The sequence below is a fragment of the Spea bombifrons genome, chromosome 2 (genome assembly GCF_027358695.1).
Source record: "Spea bombifrons isolate aSpeBom1 chromosome 2, aSpeBom1.2.pri, whole genome shotgun sequence".
Taxonomy (NCBI): domain Eukaryota; kingdom Metazoa; phylum Chordata; class Amphibia; order Anura; family Pelobatidae; genus Spea; species Spea bombifrons.
Genome location: NC_071088.1, coordinates 131766076 through 131785130, shown reverse-complemented (window position 1 = coordinate 131785130; position 19055 = coordinate 131766076). Strand labels below are relative to the sequence as shown.

Below are 19055 nucleotides of genomic sequence, written 5' to 3'. Positions count from 1 at the left end.
ACAGTTACACCTCTTACTTGATACCACTATATACCGTATTTGCTCGATTATAAAATACCCCTCGTCTTATAATCGGGTTCGTCTTATAATTAGACCCCAACTAGGTCTGACTATGGGACTAAGATCCAGATCCCCCACAGCGATGCAGGGGACCTGGATACTCCTGTCTCCCCCCCCCACCACCACCACTTACCGGTACTTCTGAGTCCCCGGTGCTTAGTCCGGGCAGCGTGTAGAGCTCTACGTGATTCGCGTAGACAACTTCCGCTGCAGCCGGGAGGAGGTGCGTTTAGCAGCGGGGGTTGTCTGCGTCCATCGCATCGCAGACCTTCCCCGGCTGTCAGAGATCAGAGTTCCCCGTGGAACTCTGCCAGGGGGCAGATGTGCATAACTGGGGGGGCAGGTTGAAAAAAAAGGAAATAAAAACAAAATATTTTTCTCAATCATAGCTTTTATTAAAAAAAAATTGATCACATAGTTTACATGAATTAACATTTACTGGTAAAACTTTTTTCCTATAGGGTCGTCTTATATTCAGGCTTTTTCTTTTTTCATAAATTAATATTCAGATTTTGGGGGGTCGTCTTATAATCAGAGTCGTCTTATAATCGAGCAAATACGGTGTATATATATATAAATAATTGTATTGGCCAAATAAGGGCGTATTCTGGTCTAGCCCCACAAGGCCTGGGGCGCCAGATGTAGGAACAGCCTCCATAGCTCATCTCCGCCCAGCACAATGTGTCTTTAAAAGGCAGAGCGTCAGGATATGACATCATATCCCAGTGCTTGGTACGTATGGGCAGCGCCACCCAGGGTGCAGCTAGCGGCACAGCCTTGGGTTAAGCCAAAGGTAACTACATCACTGGATCAGCAGAACACCTACCGACTTTAGTGGGCAGTGGTGGCCAATTTCCCAGGTAAGTTGATCAAATGCTGGTGGGCAGAGCCGGCCTTAAGTGTTCTGGCGCCCCCCCATCACAAAAAAAAGAAAGGAAAAAATCTCCCCCCTCGGCCCCTTCTCACTGCCTTCCCCCTCTGCCCCTTCTCACTGCCTTACCCCCTCTGCCCCTTCTCACTGCCTCCACCCCTGCCCCTTATCACTATCTACCCCCTATCCTTACTTACCTTGTTGCCGGAGTCCTGCGGTGGGAGCGGGAGGCATCCGTCTTCCCAATCTGCCGCGGTGCGCGCTTCACAGCTGAGCACCAGAATAATTCTGGCGCTTAGCACGAAACGCCGGCACTGCGACGTAGTCACGGAGAGTGAGGGCCGCCGAGCGGTTGCTGAAAACTTCACGAGCAACCGCTCGGCGCCCCTGCCCGGGACTTAAATGAAAACACCGGTTTTTGTTTTTTTTTACTTTATTTAACATCCTCCATGTTAAATAAAGTTTAAAAAAAACTTTATTTAATATGGAGGATGTTAAATAAAGTTACAAAAAAAACAAACAATGTTATAATTTAAGTCCCGGACGGCGCCCCTGTTGCCATGGCGCCCTGTGCGGCCGCACGGGTCGCACACCCCTAAGGCCGGCCCTGCTGGTGGGCTAAGGCAGTTTGCCCAGTGAGTGAGGGCAGTATACATATTCTGAATGTGCCTGGTCGTTCCTGAGCTGTTATTGTTAGTGATGATGATAACACCTCTGCGGGATGATCACAGTAAACAGAAATAATTCATTGGATTCCTTTCTGAATAAATGAAACATCATGTAGTACAGTTATAGCTGTAGTGGCTGTTTTCTGTTTTGGAGAAAGCATTACAATAAAGCTCCTACAAAAAAAAGTCTCTCTTCAGCAATGATTAACCCTTAGAGTGCCTGTAGGGTAGGGTAGACTGCTGATCGGTCCATGTAGCAGGCAGCCTGATATGGCTGACAGTCATGGGTTCTCATTGAAATCAATGGGAAGGCTTTCTGTGTGTATATGTACAACCATATTTATTGAATATATTTTCTAAGGGGGATTTCTAAAATGGTTCACTGTAAATAATGGTTGGAAAATTTAAGTTTTGGGGGTTTCTAAAAATATTTTTATTGATAGGATGTGCAGTTTAGCCTAACTGCACATCCCACTTTCTCCACCAACATGTCACAACTGCAGTCTATTGTACCACTCACATATACCCCCCTCATATGCATAACATTGCTCCACATTGTATCATACCTCCCAACAGTCCTGATAATCTCCTCTCACTGGTGACCCTATGAAGATAAGTGACCCAAAGTAGCTCTACCTGTAAAAGCGGCCAGGTGGACGCACCCTGACACTAATGGGGCCAGCTCTTGCCACAACTACCAATACAAGTGTCCTGACTTGGACCCCTGAAAGACAATTCTCTGTATAAATGCCGAGCATGAGAAGGGCTGATCATAGTGAAGAAATCCTCCTTTTAACTATGCACATGAAAGTACTTTGTATGCATTGTTAAAAAAGTTGATAAAAAAGAAAATTTGCTTATATTAGGGAGAAGCTGCAGCTTCCACTGCCCCCCTCCCTTGGTCCGAGCATTCCCAGTGAGAGTAAAGGGCTCTCATTGAAATCAATGGGAAGGCTTTCCGTGCACGTGAGCGAGGGTCTCGATAGACCTCTGTCCACAACGCTCATTGAGCCGGAGCTGGAGCTCTCTGGCAGTAAATAATAAATATATCCTGTGCAAGGAGCAAATAAATATAAGGGGATTCTGCAGCATTCTGCAGGGGCACCACACAAATTTAACCCATTAAGGACTATGCATTGTGAGCCCGTACATGTACAGGCTTTGTCGTGAAGAGGTTGGGACCTCTCAGCGTTAGTGCATATGTTGGCTGGAATGTACCTATCGGCTCAACTCAGCGCCAGTAAGGATGTGAAGAAAACAAAAGCGATAACTCCCATTGCAGCCTCTCCAAAGGCCATGTCAGTGAAATGACACTAGGTGGCGCCAGAGAAAATCTCATTTCAGTTTTGTCAGCTATGGAGAAGGAATGGAACTGTTAGCAGTATAATAGCCACTAGTCAATGTACTTTTGTAATAAATAAATCACACAAGTATCATGGCGACAGTATTGTCCATTGCATGTACATATTAACCCCTAACAAATCAATAAAATAACCACAGACACAGAATTGTAAATTGGATAAAATTGGCCGTAGCTTTATTTAAAAGGGTATAAGAGGCATTAACAACACAAACCATTAAACGTAATAACCAAATAACTTCTTATATATAATACACCAAATACAATCCGCCCCTTTCTCAGCCAGATTGTGTAACACCAAGCCTCTATCCACCTCAACACAGAGGCGACCTTTACCCCTTATAAAACTACGACAATATAACATATTACATTCATTACATTTAAATACAAAAGGGAGGGGGGGTGGGACGCTTGATCAGCAACAGCTCCTTGCAGATTTCTCTTGAGGTGAATTTAATCTCCCTGCGCGCAGCTTATTTATTTATTTTAGAGTTGCCTCACGCTGGGAGCACAGCTGACTGCACCAATCAGCTGCGCTTATTTTTCCCGCCGCACAGAATGCCCACTCAAACCTCGTGCTGCAGCACAGCTGATTAACCAATCAGCTGCGCTAAATAAAATGCCTGCCCAGAAACCTAGAATTAGATTTAGCTAACCTAGCCCGCCAAAACTTTATGCCTTAACTTTTCTGACCTTTTAGTGACCCCTGTTATATAACTCATGTCCAGCAATGGACAATTAGCGCGCCGCTTAGGCAGCTTGCGCTTTCAAAGAATAGAAGGTTGAAAAAAAGACTTCAGTCCATTGAGTTCATCCTTTCACACGTACCTTCTTCTAAAGCTAACTGAAGCTTTCAGGACACCGAACTCCCCGTCGTCTCTGCCCATTATATTTAATGCGCTTGGTGTATAGCCACGTAAAGAAGAAACAGGTCCTCATTAGTATTTCATATTTATCAGGCAGCAGGTCAACAATCTTCAAAAGTTGTTCCAGTGTTGTGTCGCGAAACTACTTAATTTATAAGTTCCAGCTGTTGAAAAGATGTCTGCAATACAATACCGAACAAGTGCCCTTTTTTTCGGATTTTATGGTCCCTCTTCCAGACAAGAGTTCTTCGTGACATGGAGACGATCGTCACGTCGGAGGAGAGCAGGAAAAAAATGTAAGTATTACCAAAAAATAGGTGGTTAAAGGAAAGAAGACCAGATCACTTTGCACCATGAACTGTGTGCATTTTTTTTTTTTATTCCATTATGTCTAATGCATTTCATTTATTAGGGCCTTTTAACACTTTTGCTTTCTGGCATTTTAATACAAATAATGTGATAAAAAGAATATTTTATAGTTATTTGTATGGCAAATAGTGTGACTCGGGTATGTATAAGGGGTGCGTGTGAGTATAAGAGCGCGACCGCGAGATAAACTATATGGGGCCGGTCTCCAAATGTTTCCTGCTTTTCAGTCCCAGTCCGGCCCGGCTCACTACGCAGAATGACAAGTGAGAACACAATGAATGCCTTGTTACCCTATAACAGCGCTAGTTACCCAATGACTAATCTGTGGGTATAAATAAACTGCAAAAGTAACTGGAATATTAATAACAGATCTAATTAGCAGTTATGCAAATTGCCACATTAATTATTACGCTCGCTGATTATTATTAACGTTTATTTATATGGCGCCAGCAATCTCTGCAGTGCTTTTTACAGTCCCTACATTCAAAGGGTCTGACAAAACAAAAGCTGATGGACTAATACAAACCGATAAATTAGGTCAAGAGGACCCGGCTCACAAGCTTACAAACTTATTTGAGAGTTTGTTGACTTTGAGGAGCCAAAATTGTCTGGAAGCCACCCCGCAATGTTGTTGTAAAGCTGGCTGAGAGTATTGTGACTTTACGCCGGGAATGACTGGAAAATCAGCAGATGCCGAATCTTAACCCGGATCGCTTCTAAGTTAAAGAACACGGTGTATGGGGCTGTGATTGTTTGTTCTTCACCACAGACCTAGCAACGTTGGCCCGATCTGCTCCCAAGGATGCCTTCTGGTTTTGTCCGAAACCCCGTCCTGCATCATAAAAGAAGCCGTGGATCGGTAAAAGCAGCTTGAATCGGCCGACCGCTACCAACGCCTTACAGGGGCACTCAATGTTTTCTTCTTTTCAAGATGTGCATTTATTTTTGCTGGTACAATATATCTTTTTGTGTTTTTTGTTTTTATAATGACAAAATTAAAAATAGTCAGGAGAACATCTTGTCCGCTGTAAGGTTTGATGAAGACAAAGAAAACATAGACAAAGAATAGGGGAAAGGGTTATATACATTGCGGGCATATAGATGACCTCTTTGGGTGTCATGAATTATAAAAGAATGTTAATACGATGAACGGTTCAAACAGAAAGCTTCGACACCAAACGCTGATACAGAATCGTAATACAAAACCAATTTCCATGCTAATGCAGAATAACATCACTCGGTTCCAGCACTTCCCTCAATACAATTATCATCACGTTCCAAATTCACAAAGTGGGTCTAAACTCCACCAACTGATCGCTTCCCCATCGCACCACAAATTGGGATACCAGACACTGAATAAAATCTAACATAGTTACAGTATCTCACAAAAGTCACTAAACCCCTCACACATTTTTGTAAATATTTTATTATATCTTTTCATGTGACGACACTGAAGAAATGACTCTGTTACAATGTAAAGTAGTGAGTATACCGCCTGTATAACGGTGTACACACAGCCATTAATGTCTAAACCTTGGCAACAAAAGTGAGTCCAAAAATCTTTTTACATATATTCTCTCTTTTGAGATAAAAAAAAAATATATTCATGAATATTCTAGAAATAATTAGTGACACAGCCGGCGTATGTTCCCAATGACAGTGAATTTTAGGGGCAATATAAACTATTGTTTTTTTTTCTCACAGATGCATAGATTTTGGGACAGGGTATTAAGGAGATCCAAAAGTGGTGAAGCAGACATTTCTCCTCCAAATAGTTTTTTCCAGAAACATTGCCATCCGGAGTTTGTTAATGCAGGGGCCGGACCACCATTCATGTAGCATGGTACCCACGTTGCCGCATTGTCTCCGGCATAAATTACTAGTGTTTGGATAAATCTCCGCCGGTTTGGTAGGAACGAGGTGCCGTCTCATGAGGACTTCAACGAGTGACGCCCCAGGAATCTCTAAGTGATTTTAGCCGTTGTTCCTCAGAGATGGGAATGCCAACAAACCCCAAATAATCTTTATCTAATGAATCTGTAATATCAACATCTACATTTTATTGATTAAGAATACAAAGTCTCCGAGGAAAACTTGTGTCTGATGCGCCTGCAGGGGTCCAGCTGCCTCTCGTGCGTCCTGAGAATGAGTGATATCCGAGTTCACAAGCGAAATCAAGCGATAACGTCAAATTAACGCCAATCTAGAAACAAAAAACAAGGATTTGATTGATTTTCGGGGCATTTGATTTGTGCGGCCCGACCACCTCCCGTCAGGACACTGGCAGCGCTCTGCTTTCTCCGCTTAGACTGATGTTGGCTCCGCGGATCTCTTTCTTTTAAGAATGGCGTAGAATAGCATGATGCAGGAAGAAACGAGGTGCAGGATCGCGGTCACTGCGGCCATTCCATATGTCGCGTATAGGACAACTTCATCGGAAATCTTCCCGGTTTCTACTTCCGGATCTCCTAAGGAAAGATTTTAAGTTAAAACATTTATTTTGATGTTTCATTAATATTTTCAGTTTACCAAATATTAAAACCCAAGAAAAATAGCACATCTATTCAGGGTGATAATGTCTGTATAATCATCGCCTACAGAAAAATAATATACATTTCCAAATCCTAGCTGAATAATATTTAGATCAGTCCTTATATTACTTCCCCATCTGGGCATCAGATATGGATTTCATGTTTTTCTGTCATATAAAAGTAGAAATATCTTTATATATATAATTTGTTTCATTTAAAATACCCAACTAATGTTTATGAGACTTGCTGGGTTTCACTTGGAATCCAAACTTTAAAGGTAAAAAAGGTAAAACTGAAAATAAGGTTTAGTTAGTTTGAAGAAGGAGGGAAAAGCTATAAAAACATAAAGAAATTAAACGTAAATTAAAAGCCTCTATCGTGTTGGGTGTAAAATGACATAATTCAGAGAAGGAGAAAAGAACCGTTAAAATAATCCAATACGATGCAAACCGTTTCTAATACCCCCGATTACCTTTAGCGCTGGAGCCATCGTGCGATTCTTGCCCCTTGATGGAGGCGCAAACACCGAAAAAGAGAAAACACAGCAATAGGATTTGTGTAGACATCATGCCAACAACACGGGTCTATACTGACTGTCTAACTCACCGTGACGGCAGCTTGTTTACTGCGCTGCTATTGTGACATCACTGTCGTCATGCCGCAAGCTATCCTTGTAGCTGGTAGTTTATGATGTCATGCAGATGTTAAAGTGATATTACCAGCAGTAATAGTTCTCGGTTCATCACTTATTAAACTTTAAATGTCTCTGAGCTATGACTCCATCTTCTGTTGGACCAACACAGCTTTATCCTTTTCCCAAAGCAGTCCGTGACATTGTAGCGGCTCCCTGACTAATATCACAGAAACATAGAATTTGATGGCAGGTCCGGCCCGTTTGGCCCATTATTCCTGGTGTAAAGACTCTGACCTCAACCAGTCTTTGGACTTGTCTTAGAGTCATATGCCTATCCCATGCATGTATTAAATCCTTTATCACCACTGATGGGTGGCTGTTCCACTTATCTAATCTCAGTAGGGATATAAGTAAGTGGAAGTTTTAAATGAAAAGTATCTCTACAACAAAACCCATATCTGCAAATCCAGTCAAGTTAGTCTTTGTAAAATCTACAACGGTGGCATGTTTGGACATTTACATTGTAAGCTTGTTTGAGCAGGGCAGTGGCGTCTCCAGCTTTCATATTTAGGGGGGGCACATGGGGGCCAGGGACCAAAGTAGGGGGGCCAATTATAAAACGGTACATATATACTATATATATGTAACACTTTTTACTTTGGGCCTGACATCCATCATAGTGTGTACATCCTGGCTGGTGCCTACAGGAGATCCTGGCCTCTGCATAGTGGAGAGTTAGGGGTTAATATGACCGTTTGGCAGTGCCTCCACCTAGTAATTACTCCAGGGAATTAGAGTGTAGTGTACTAGGACACATATATAACTCAAACACAAAGAATGTAAAGTTGTCAAACAGATGAACTCATGTATTAGTTTAAATCAGGAACCAACAGCATTTCAATAATATCAACAGGTATACAGCAAACAAAATATAGCTAAATAAAGCCCAGTCCAAATCACCTGCCTCCCCAAATAATTAGGAACCCAACCTTGCATAGTTATCAGTCCCCTGGGGTAACGTTGGTGCACATAGATGTTGGGGCCCTTGATGGAGGCAATACTTCCCTTGAAATGGGTAGTGATGGTCTCAATGCCTGTAACTAATCCTGAGTACCTTCCTCTGATATCTGGATCTGGTGCAGTCTGGCAGCTTTAGCTTCTTATTCTATAAATGTGGGCCTTCTGCTGTATACTGGATTCAGTATTCCAACTGGAACCACATGGCAAGCTCACTGCAGCACATCTGCCTTCAGACACCTGGCAGCCTGACACAGGAATCAATCAGCTCCTAATAGCAGAGACTTGTGGGACCGTCAGCAGCAGGGAAGGTACAGAGATCTCTTGGGGTGCTTTTCTGCAGAGACCAAGTCACCCTTCCTTTTTCCCCAGCTCAGCCACCTCCAGTCTCTCTTTCTACACTCCCCAGGCAGCCTGGGGGAAGAACCTCACTTCCTATTGGCCCCAAGTCATGCCAAGTGCTCCAGTGATCACTCTCTGCCCAGGAAGTCTGTATCTATGGTAACTGGAGGTATATAGATACCAGGGTTACATATATATATATATATATATAAATATTAGACCCTGTTGCCAATATATTTTATAGTGAAGAAATTGGACTCTACCCAACCATTTCCTTGGGCCCCGCTCAACGCTCCCTTGCATGCAATCACTCCCTCCGCTACCACACCAAAATATATATTTGCCACACTGACTGCAGATCAGGGGAAGACAGTGAGAGTCAGTGCAGTCTTCCCTCCTTCTGACTGCACCGTGACATTGAGAGTCCTCTCCCCTGTAATCATCCCCAGAGTCCCTTTGTCCCCATCATTCACTAAACCATATCGCTCTTTTACTTACACCCTGTAGTTCAGGTATAGATCAAATAAACAACAAATGGAAACAGCACATGCAATTGAATAAGACGAAAAAAACTTGTATTTGCAGGTATACATAAATAATGTATGGAAACATAGCATTGCAGGTATAAACCAACAGAACACACAAACTCAGTATTGCAGATATAGATCTACTGGAAATCACATGTAAACTCAGCAATGAAGGTATAGCTCAAATAAACAACTCTAAGAAACAGCACTCCAGGTATTGATCAACTGAATAAGACATACAAATCCTATATTTGCAGGCAAACATAAATAATTTATGGAAACAAAGCATGAGTCAACTTTGTCCCCAAACAGCTGAGCGTACGCCATCTTTGCCCCATAAACATGCTACCTGTGCCATCTTTCTCCCCAGTGCTTAAACACCCTGCTTATCCAATCTTTGCTTTTCTGACAAATCAACAATACACCTATGGTTCACAAACACTTTTACATTCACTCACTAATTCACACAATCATTTATTATTTCACACAAATTATTTACACATATTCATTAATGCATCCACACATTAATCCATTCATTCTCTCTCTCATTCTGACTCTGATCGGTTTCTGAAAACCCCCCCTGGCCCCCCCTCCCGACGCCACTGGAGCAGGGCCCAGTCGAATTGTAATGTTATATACTAATCGTTATGTCCTGTTTTCCCATTGTACAGCGCTGCGGAATATGATGGTGCTATATAAAATAATAAGTAATCATTTTAATCTATCGATTAAATTCTTGTGTAGCTGAACAGCACCCACAGGTCCCATCTGCTGAAACGTGATTTAAAGCCAGAAAGACCCGTCGCCGTATATATTTCTTTACTTCTCACTACGTAGAATGACAAGTGATAAGACAATTAATGCCTTCTTCCAGTCCCTACATTCAGAGGGTCTGACAAAATTTAAACTGATGGACTCAGACAAACCGATAAATTCGGTCAAGACGACCCAGCTCACAAGCTTACAATCTATATCAGCGGTCCCCAACCTTTTTAGCCCCAGGGACCGGTTTTGTGGGAGACAATTTTTCCACAGACCGGGGGTGGGGTGTTTTGGGTTTGATTCAAGTGCATTACATTTATTGTGCATTTTACTTCTATTATTATAAAATTTAAAGTGTAATGAAATATATTTGCAACTCCCCTGGTTGTCTTTCTATCCATAAATAGCACATAAAATTGTGCCACTCTGCCCCCAGATATGCTTTATGCTCCTCCTGATATGCCACTCTGCACCCCAGATATGCCACTCTGCACCCCTGATATGCCACTTTGCCTGCTAGATATGACACTCTGCCCCCAGATATGCCCCTGCGCCCAGATATGCCACTCTGCACCCCTGATATGTCACTTTGCCCCCTAGATATGACACTCTGCCCCCCAGATATGCCACTCTGCACCCCTGATATGTCCCTTTGCCCCCTAGATATGTCACTCTGTCCCCCAGATATGCACCCCTGCCCTCTAGATATGCCACTCTGCCCCCCCTAGACATGCCACCACACCTTCCTAGATAAGCTTTATGCCCCCAAGATATGCCACTCTGCTCCCCGGATATGTTTTATGACCCAATAGATATGCCACTCTGACCCCCCAACTTACCAATGCACCCCAAGACTCCCTGGTGCCTAGTGGGGGCAGTCGATGTATGCCTGCACGATGTGCATAGACAATCTCTGCTGCTGCTCGTCACATCCGCCGGGGCTTCTATGCCACAAAAGATATCATAAAACAGGGGTGTCCAACCTGCGGCCCTCCAGGACAGCGATCCTTTTTATCCCTTCACTACCCGCTATGCTCAATTAGACCAGTCGAAATATTTTTCTTTAACTTCTACGGACTGCTCTCCTAATTCTGGTCCCCCACATCCATTTACAACTCTTTCTCTTTGTTTTCCATACCTTATGTTTCTCTATGCCCCATTCCTTCTAGATTGTAAGCTTTTGAGCCAGACCCTATTTACCTAATATATCAGTTTGTCTTAGTCCGTCCGTTCTAGTTTTGTCAGACCCTTTGAATGTAGGGACTGTAAGAAGCGCTGCAGACCTTTTTGGCGCCAAATAAATAAACGATAATATTAATAAAAATAATGTGACGCTATAGTGTTTGCTTACATCATTTAAAATCATAATTTGGGCTGGAGCCAATAACTTTCCATTAATAAATCTTTATTAAACCCAATGACATTAAGATACACATTTCTCATGCCATGAGGATTTTTGTTTTGTGTTTATCAATGTTCACCCTGACAAATAGAAAAAGAAATGATTTGAGATTTTCCAATAATATGAATTAAAATATTTAATAAATATGGAAAAGTTATACGGAAAGTTATTGTAGCTTTAAAAAAAAAAAGGATTGAATTTGTTCTGACTTTGTAACTACCGTATTTGCTCGATTATAAGACGAGGTTTTTTTCAGAGCAAATGCTCTGAAAAATACCCCTCGTCTTATAATCGAGGTCGTCTTCTAATCAGACCTCGATTAGGTTGCCAGGCTGCTTACCGCTGCTTTGGTCGCGAGCAGCGTCTCTTCTTCTAGCAGCGGAGAACAGGAAGCTAGTAGAGTGTCACATAACTCTGCCTCCCCCCTCCTTCCTCTGGGGGCGGGGCCAGAGAAGTTGCTCGCACAGCCGGGCCCCTGCAGAAGTCTTCGAGTGAGAGATCTGCAGTTCAGGTAAGGGGGTGGGGGGGAGGGTTTTTGAGCAAGTATGTGTGAGTAATGGAATGAATGAGTATTTAAATGTTTGTGAATGAGTGTGTGTGTGATAGCATGGATGTGTAAGGTGGGTGGTGGTGGTAGCATGGCATAGGGAGGCTGTACTCACACTCCTATCATCCCCAGGTTCCAGCATGTACTAGCTGCCTTGGCTTGATAGGAGTGTGATTGCTGTTAGCAGTTATATATATATATATATATATATATATGTATATATACCTCCAGAAATGCCTTTTAACCCCCTATATGCCACTCTGCCCCATGATATGCCTTTTAACCCCCTATATGCCACTCTGGCATATAGAGGGTTAAAAGGCACATCATGGGGCAGAGTGGCAAATAGGGGGTATAAGGCATTTCTGGGGGCAGAGTTGCAACCCTGGGGGCAGATGTGCATAACTGGGGGGGCAGGTTGGCAAATAAAAGGAAATAAAAAATATATATATTTTTCTCAATCATAGTTTTTATTAGATATGAAAAAATTGTTTACATGCATTAATATTTACTAGTAAAACTTTTTTTTCTATAGGGTAGTCTTATATTCAGGCTTTTTGTTTTTTTCCTAAATTAATATTTAGATTTCGGGGGGTCGTCTTATAATCAGGGTCGTCTTATAATCGAGCAAATACGGTAATTTCACCAACGTCCGATTCAATTTGAAACATTCTTTCATAAGTCTAAAGACTGAAACTATATGACCATTAAAAACTCAATATTCTACAAACCATTTTTTTTTGTACCAAACCATAAAAATCATAAATTATTCATCAGTCATTTGGTTGTGTTTAGAATATATAGATATTATATATACATTTTAAGGCCCCCTGTTCTCCAGAAGAAGTGAGATTTTTATTGCTTTTGTAAGTTTTGTATAGTATGATAAATGCATTCGCAAAAATAACTATAAAAAACATTATAGTTGGACTCTGCTTGGATTCCCAATGGCACATCAACTGGAAAGTCACCGGATAAAAAGATCCATACATTACCTTACGGTATAAAACATATAAAATATTATATAAAATGTAATTTCATTGGGGAAGAGAGTGTGTGGAACCGCAGCAGTGAGAACGCGGAGACAAACATCGCTTCCCAGAGATCAAATGTTGCCTTGGAGGCTCCAAGCCAAACCCAGAAAGTTCCCAGGTGTCAGCAATCAAAACAGATGAGACTAAAAGATCTAAATATTGTGTTACTTTTGAGATCAAACAGATCAAAATCTTAAAACTTTTGGACCTCACCGCTACTTAACCCTTATAAAACAGAACAAATTTAACCCATAAAAAGCGGCAGCACAGAGGGTTCCGCAGACGCAGAACGTCCGGAACGTGAGATTAGAGACCAACGAATGCTAACAACGGGATAGCCGAACGTGACATCATACGCTGTCATCAGCCCATGGCGGTGGTGGTCGAGCTCACTCACACTCACAGCGCCATCCGGTATCACAAAACCAATTATAGTATTTTGTGATTTAATTTACGATTCAAACTAGGCAGCTACTGGCGATGGGCAAGAATTTTTTAGTGAGATAATATATATAAAAAATTGTTATATTTACCTACTATATTTTTTTTTCGTGTGAAAAATTTGTCCTTTACTAATTTAGTTTCTTTTTTAAGTGTTACAAATACGTAGGGTTAGTAAGTTTTTATTTCATTTTCCATAAGACTTTACCATGACTCCCAAAGTATTACACAGGCCGTCGGACGCATGAATGTTGGAATGGCTAGTAAAAGCTCTCCGTAAATGCAAACGCGCACGTTGTATTCTATTTAGGGCGAGATATGACACAGCAGATGTATGAATGTTTTACTTGTACTTTATCAAAGGGCCGTACAACGGACTATGGACTGCGCTGTCCTCCATAAAACCCCTGGTACGGTAATAGACTTTCGTTGCTATGACGCCAGGCGTGTTCTAGAGCACATAAAACCTAATTGCAAAGAAAATGTCGTAAGGCGTATTCCTTTATAGTTAATGTTGCTGAGGGTATAGGCCAGGGACAGCCAATGACTGCTATAGACTACAATTCCCACGATGCTCGGAGTGCCTCGATGTAGATTTGATTCATGGAGAGCGCAGGATTCATTAATGATATTGTGAAAATAAGAGAAAATAATTCCTCTATCCATTTTTACTAGCAGTAGGGCTGCAACTAACGATTGTTTTCATAATCGATTAGTAGGCCAATAATTTTTTCGATTAACGTTAAAGACAAACACCAGAATAAAAAAAATGCATTTGTTGTTTCCCCCCCCCAACCTGCCTCCCCAGTTATGCACAGCTGAGCCCAGGCTTGCCACACTGCCTCCCAGATATGCCTGATACCCCCAGATATGCCACTCTGCCCACCCAGATAAGCTATATATCCCCTGATATGCCCCTGTGCCATCTGATGCCTTATACCCCAAATATACCCCCCAAATAGGCCTTATAACCCCCTATATGCCACTCTGCCCCTAATATACCTTATACCCCCAGAAATGCCACTCTTACCCCCCAAGACTTAACCCCGTGCTCCATACTCCTTGGTGTCTGGAACGGGCAGCCAGTAAACATCTGCGCGATGCGCTTAGACAAACCTCTGCTGCTGCCGGCACTTTCGCTGGAGCTTCTATGTCAGGAAGGTCATGTGACGCCGGCGCTCCACACAGACGTTCACCGGCTGCCAGAGAGGGGGATCCGGGTCCCCTGCAGCGCTGTGATATTATCCGACCTCTGTTTGAGATCTGATTATAAGACGAGGGGTATTTTTCAGAGCATTTGCTAGAAAAAAACCTCTAATTGATTCAACTAATCGATAATGAAATTCATTGGCAACAATTTTTATTATCGATTTTAGCAATGAGTTGTTGCAGCCCAAGTATATAACATTACAATTCGACTTACAATTTAAATGTCCAAACATGTCACTGTTGTAGGTTTTACAAAGACTGATTTGACTGCATTTGCAGATATGGGTTTTGTTGTAGAGATACTTTTGATTTAAAACTTCTACTTACTTATATCCCTGCTGAGATTAGATAAGTGGAACAGCCACTCATCAGTGGTGGTAGAGGCCAATATACTAAGGGGATTTAAACATGCATGGGATAGGCATACGGCTCCTGACTCTAAGTCCAAGGACCAATTGAGATCAGAGTCTTTACACCAGAAATAATGGGCCAAACAGGGAGCCCCTACAATGTCACGGACTGCTTTGGGAAAAGGATAAACCTGTGTTGGTCCAACAGAAGATGGAGTCAAAGCTCAGAGACATTTAAAGTTTAATAAGTGATGAACAGAGAACTATTACTGCTGGTAATATCACTTTAACATCTGCAGCTGCATGACATCATAAACTACCAGCTACAAGGATAGCTTGCAGCATGATGATAGTGATGTCACAATAGCAGCGCAGTAAACAAGCTGCCGTCACGGTGAGTTAGACAGTCAGTATAGACCCGTGTTGTTGGCATGAGGTCTACACAAATCCTAGGCAGCTGGACCCCTGCAGGCGCATCAGACATAAGTTTTCCTCGGAGACTTTGTATTCTTAATCAATAAAATGTAGATGTTGATATTACAGATTCATTAAAGATTCTTTTGTTCCATTTCCGCTTCTTATCGCTAGATTCCGGCTGAATGGGTGCGATCGCTTTACTTATATTCGTATTAGATCGCATGGTGAACGTTACCTTAGACGGGGGTCTGTTGGTGACAGGGGTCCTCTAACCCCTATTCTGAAACAGATCTGCATCGTACTAAAGAGCTAACAGTTCTTTTACATCAAACACAGATAAATGATCTGATATGATGAGTTGGGGTTTCTTGGCATTCCCAGCTCTGAGGAACAACGGCTAAAATCACTTAGAGATTCCTGGGGCGCCACTCGTTGAAGTCCTCATGAGACGGCACCTCGTTCCTACCAAACCGGCCGAGATATATCCAAACACTAGTAATTTATGCCGGAGACAATGCGGCGACGTGGGTACCATGCTACATGAATGGTGGTCCGGCCCCCACATTAACAAACTCCGGATGGCAATTTTTTTCCCACAGTCTGAAACTATTTGGAGAAATGTCCGCTTCTCCACTTTTGGATCTCCTTAATATCCTGCGCCAAAATCTATGCATCTGTGAGGAAAAAAACAATAGTTTGTATTGCCCCTAAAGCTATCATTCACCGTCATCGGGAACATACGCCGGCCGCGTCGCTATAACTATTTATAGAATATTCACGAATATGTTTTTTTTTTAATCTCAAAAAAGAGAATATACGTTAAAAGATATGGAATCCTTGGATCTAACTTCAGCAAAATAATGGTTTGTGTGTGGCAGCAACAAGGTGAGGAGTACAAAGACGAGTGTCTTGCCTACATGAAGGTCATGGTCTGGGCCTGCATGAGTGCTGCCGGCACTGGGGGGCTACAGTTCATTGAGGGAACCATGAATGCCAACACGTACTGTGACATACTGAAGCAGAGCATGATCCCCTCCCTTCGGAGACTGGGCCGCAGGGCAGGATTCCAAAATGATAACGACCCCAAACACACCTCCAAGACGACCACTGCCTTACTAAAGAAGCCGAGGGTAAAGGTGATGGGCCGGCCAAACATGTCTCCAGACCTAAACCCTATTGAGCATTTGTGGAGCATCCTCAAACGGAATGAAAGGGGTGTACTCACTTTTGTGTGATACTTTATATTTGTCCAAGAGATATGATATATAAAATATATAACTTTATATAAGATTTCTTTTCTTCAGATGGATTAAAGCTTATATATATATATATATATTTTTTTTTTTTTTAATTTATTTATTTTTTTACAAATAACGACACCAGAACATGATTGATTTTCATTAATTTTATTGAACAACAACAAAAAAAAAAATCTACAAGTAACAACAAAAGAAATTCCGGCAAAGTATAAATGATCTACTGTTACAAACAAACCCATCGCTCCGTACCTACAGTATAAATATATTCTTCAAAACCTTCAAAACAAAGTGCAGAATTCTGAATTGCTGTTAGCAGGTTACGTTACGCGCGCTCACTCGGACATCTCTTTATTTATACTGCATCTTTTGAGCTCTTCGCGATTGGCACGACGACCACCCCGTCAGTTTAGTAGCGATTGCACAGCAGACAAGCGCTGCGGTTGTCTTCAATGCTGAAGGGGTTAATTGTTGCTGTACACAGAATTAAAAAGTCATTTCATTTTTTTTTTTTTAATAAAACAAACAAAAAAAAAAAATACAGAAACAAAATCTGCAAGATGAAAGTTAAGTTTGCAGTTTTGCTTGCAAAGCAAAAAAGCAAATCAAAATGCAAAACCCCCCCCAAAAAAACATTCTAGTGTAAATGTATGGTTTATAAGCTACAGTCAAAGATAGTAAACTTAAAATGTACAAAATGGATTCAGAGAAAATAATCTATATTCAAGCACCCTTTGGTTAGATAAAAAAAAAACCTAAAAAACACTGCAGAACTGACTGAATAAGGAAATAAAAAGAATGGTTTTAGGCCTGATAGATTTAATATTTATTCCAGCGGCGAATCCAGACACGTTGGTCACCGGCGCAAACGTGGCCAGCGTCAACGGCCGACACCAGAGGTCGGACAGCTCGGCTTTCGCGGAAACTAGAATTCCTGTCCTCCTTATAATTAATTAGTCAGGGATGGTGACTGAGATGATATTTATTCATCAGTTTACATGGCATGCAACGATGAGACCAAGAAGAGGAGTTTCAATACCGGGGGTGGAAGGGTAAAAATCTAATTGCTTTATCCCAGCTTAGGATACTTATTCACAAAAAGGCAACATAGTTATAGCCGGACGAGCCTGTGTGGACTCATCAGGCAAGGATCGGCATAGGCCAGAAGCAGCCACAGGCTTCCCCGATTCCCACTCCTGTCATTGTGTCGTCAGGGGCATCCAGCAGGAGACCCGCGAGGACCCGTGTATCCAGCGGCTCCTTGGCTGCTTCACATGCGTGGAGATCCGGGCCAGGCTGTGGCTTGGCTCGTGTCTCACCATAGCCGGTTTGCCCACCTCTAACCATAACTACCATTCTTTAGGAAATACGAAAAGCTTATTTTCGACCAGAGTCTATTACTGTTAAGAACAAATATGGTTTAAAGCAGCTGTGTCTCCATCTCATTTGGCTCCATTAGGCCAAAAAAAAGAACCAATAAGGAATACAATAAAAGCGATGATACAATATGCCAGTTTTTACTATAGAAAAGGCCACGGCCATGATTTCTGTACTCTAAAGCGGAGTTTAGGACACTGAAAGCAGATGGGGAGCTCCAAGCAGCCAACTCTGGGAAGTTCGGTGGAAAAACCATTACGTTGCCACCATTACCACTAGCCATGGTCTTGACGCAGCTCTTTTAACACACGCATGCTACTTTTTCTTTGGTGAGACCCACCAATCACGGTCGCCTATTGGAAGTAAACGAGCGGGAGACGCTGCTGTATTAAAGTGACTGTGTGAATGAAGAGGTAATAGAATTACACCGTGTAGCTTCAGGCATTACAACTACTTGGAGGCCAAGAAGGAACGATGGATTCCTTTGGGAAAAATAGATCTTGATAAGTCTACCTGCTCTATGCCTCCTGCTTATTGACACCGGGTGTGCTTCACATTACTAAATGGATACATTCGCTGTTACTTTATTTTCCAAAAGTGTCAATGAGCAAAAGAGCTCGTATCTGGAAAAAAAACAGTACCACGGAAATGAGACGCTGAATTTCTTTGCTAATACTGATTAATATAAAGCTATTAGTAAGTGATGTTTTACAGCGTGTGCTTATCTTATTAAAAAGAAAGTATAACATCTAAATTTGCTGGTCGTCTGTTAACCCTATGGTGCCATTGGGTTGATGAACTCAACACTTCCCATTCCTTTGGCATTAAAGGGCTAATACATTCAAAGCGATACTGCGCAGAAACCCATTCGGTTTATGGAGGGGGTCTGCAAGCCATTATAATTTTCAGAAGTAAGCCCAGTTTGATAGATGCAAGGCCAAATGGTGACGTGTTTGCTCTTCAGTGCATTGTAAAGGTTCTGGACAATGTTCACGGTCAAAGGGGAGGCGTGAGA

At 42.1% G+C, this 19055-nt stretch overlaps 1 long non-coding RNA gene across 1 annotated transcript; it reads right to left on the bottom strand.

The window, feature by feature from the left end:
• Positions 1-6230: 6230 nt before the first annotated feature.
• On the bottom strand, positions 6231-7375 carry LOC128475388 (uncharacterized). Its single transcript, XR_008346495.1, has 2 exons — positions 7198-7375; positions 6231-6662 (listed from the first exon to the last, which is right to left on the bottom strand). It is a non-coding gene; the product is annotated as an uncharacterized LOC128475388 (long non-coding RNA).
• Positions 7376-19055: the final 11680 nt, after the last annotated feature.